Here is a 2,935-nt window from a genome sequence, read left to right on the forward strand (position 1 = left end):
ACAAAAGGATTTATAAATTTACAAAATTAATAACACTTCACTGTAGTTTTACTTTTATCTGTTGTTCATTTAGAATTTCATTTCTTTTACACATTTATATTTTTAGGCACATTTTCTGGCTCAAGTTTGCAAATAAAATAATTGTGTCAAATGCAGATATACTGATATAAAACAAAAATGCTTTCAGTGGAACCAGGGACATTTAAATAAAGAAATAAAAGGAAAGATAAATAAAATTAATAAATAAATTTAATTCCATATTTTTCTGATGATTGAAAAATGCAAATCTTTTTAATTTTGTTTCGTTGAAGTGTACATTTTCTATGTATTTTTTCACTATCATTTCTAAAATGAAAAAAAAAACGCATTTAAATGCAAAGAAACTGATTTAAAAAAAACTGTTTAAAGGAAAGAAAGAAAAATGTCTTCAGGAGAAACACAGGAAAATCAATTAAAAAAAAACTAAATACAAACGTCAGCATATATATATATATGTGTGTGTGTGTGTGTGTGTGTGTGTGTGTGTGTGTGTGTGTGTGTGTGTGTGTGTGTGTGTGTGTGTAAACAACAACCACCTTATAGTTTTTGGACATTTTTTAAAAGTTTTAGTCTTTTAACCTGATTTGGTGTGCAGGTTTTAATATTTACTGTGAATGTTTTGCGTTTGTGCACATTTCCAGATATATAAAGAATAATTTTTCGAATTAAATCCAAATAAATTTAAATAAAACTAAACATATACCTTTAGCTGGGTCCCAGCAAAAAGATCATATTATATAATTAATAATGAAATAAAACAGAAATTATTAAATCAACAACCTCTTGTTTTTATTTCTTTTATGCATTTTCTGTTTATTGGTATTTTCAATGAAGTTAAAAATGGAAAAATCCTGTTAAATGCAAACAAGCTGAAATTTAAAAAAAAAAGTACTTAAATTGAACTACAGGGAATAAAATACAAACCTAAAAGCAACAGAAGTCAAAAATAAAACACAAACTGACATTAACTTTTGTGAATATGTGCATATTTAAACTTGACTTCAGTGTTGTGACATGAGCGGATTTCAGTTGTTTTATGTCTGCAAATCTAAGACACGTTCCTCATGTTTCTGATTATCTGTCAAGGTATCAGAGGTTACGTTTTATTTACACCTGAAGGTTGCATCATGGGAAATGTAGTCCAAGTTTTAACAACTCACTGCTTCTTCCCGTTTCCTACAGAGTGAGAGAAAAACACAAGAGGGAGCCAAACTCTTTTCAGCTGAGGCATGAATCTGGTTACCGAAGAAGCATAAAAGTTAATTTATGAGGCTGTTATTTAAATACTGTAGAGTCTAAACTCCATTATTATGTTGGTTTTACTTTATTTAGTCTTTGTAACAAACCTCAAATACATTTAAGAAGCAAAGTGACATTTCCAGAATTCAGGACTTAAAAAAACCCACAGTAGATTAACTCCTACTGCTACTACTAATTATTATTGTTATTATTATTATTCTTAGAGGAAGAAATAGAATGCCTCACCACGCCGTTCAATAATAAACCTCAATGCAAAAAATGCTAGACAGAATTTTTAGAATTATCCTCTCAGATTATATTTATTTTATCTTTATCTGCACTGCAACCTGCAACTCTAATGTTTTGTCATATGCCTAGTGCCATTTTTCATTTTATTTTATGGTTTTACTATGCTATGAGACAGTAGTAATGCCTCTACTAGAGTTTTACTTCTTTTAGGCCTCCATTTTGACATAAATAATCCCTTTTTTCCCCCTCACTATTCTGGACTTAACCTGGTGAAATTAAGATGCATGTGCCTTTAAGGTCCCTTTTTGCAGGATATCAGACCAGTAGTTCAATATTGTGTGTAGATAGGTTAAATAGTAAAATTATATTTTGTATGTGCTTTGAAAGTATTTTAGTGAAGCATACACAATGTCAGAAAACATGTCATCTCTGCCTGTGTGATGTAAGAATAAAGTAATAATAATAATAATTTCAAGCAGTTATTTTTACTACATTTATTTTGAGTAAGATGTATAAAGGTAATTAACATATGATGTTTTTGAATTGCACATATTAATAAAATACATTTTAAAATGTTAAAACAGGTATGTAACTTACCAGTCTGTCGGTTTGAGGTAGCTGCTCCTTGAAACAAACAACAACATATATGTAATAAACCCTAAAATAAACATTTTAATCATTTTCTCTGAATGCTACAATAAAATAGCAAACACTCCGTCTTATTTACAGTATTTCAGTGCAGGAATGACTAATAAATTGTTCTGAAAGGAATGGATCCAGAGGATTTGGTTTATTCTGTGATAATTACCTCAATAGAAAACACCTGCGCTCAAAGCTGCACCTGTTGCTGCATCTTTTCTCATCGGTGAGTCAGCAACCAATCAGAGACGAGGACGCGCACACCCCCGGCCTGTGATTGGCTGAATGAGACCTGAGCGGCCCGGCAGAGCGTGTTGAGGCATATATCCATGTTTACATTGGTCGGTTGCAGCTCGTCGGAACGTCCGGTCAGAACCGCCACACAGCAGCGACAGACGCAGGAACGGACGGTGCTCGGTCGGTGTTACTCACCGGGAACAAGAGGAAGCTCTTTTTATTACGGTAAAGTCCAGTTTTCTACCGTTTTTGTTACCGTTTAAAGTTCACAGTTTAGGTGCTAAAGACAGTTAGCGGAAAATTGCTGCCGGGGAGAAGTTGGTATTCTGTTACCATAGCAACAGCACAGCACACTGAAGCTGAGCTGTCTGTTTTGGTGGTTTTTCTTCGTGTTTGCTGTTTTTTTTAAGCCAGGGAAAAACTTAAACCTTAAAACAGTATAATTTATTAATAAACACTAAATGCAGATCACTGAAACTTAAATCTCGATACGTCCCCCCCCCCCCCCCCCCCCAACGATGCTTCCGGTTTA

This window comes from Acanthochromis polyacanthus, chromosome 19 (assembly GCF_021347895.1).
Source record: "Acanthochromis polyacanthus isolate Apoly-LR-REF ecotype Palm Island chromosome 19, KAUST_Apoly_ChrSc, whole genome shotgun sequence".
Taxonomy (NCBI): Eukaryota; Metazoa; Chordata; class Actinopteri; family Pomacentridae; genus Acanthochromis; species Acanthochromis polyacanthus.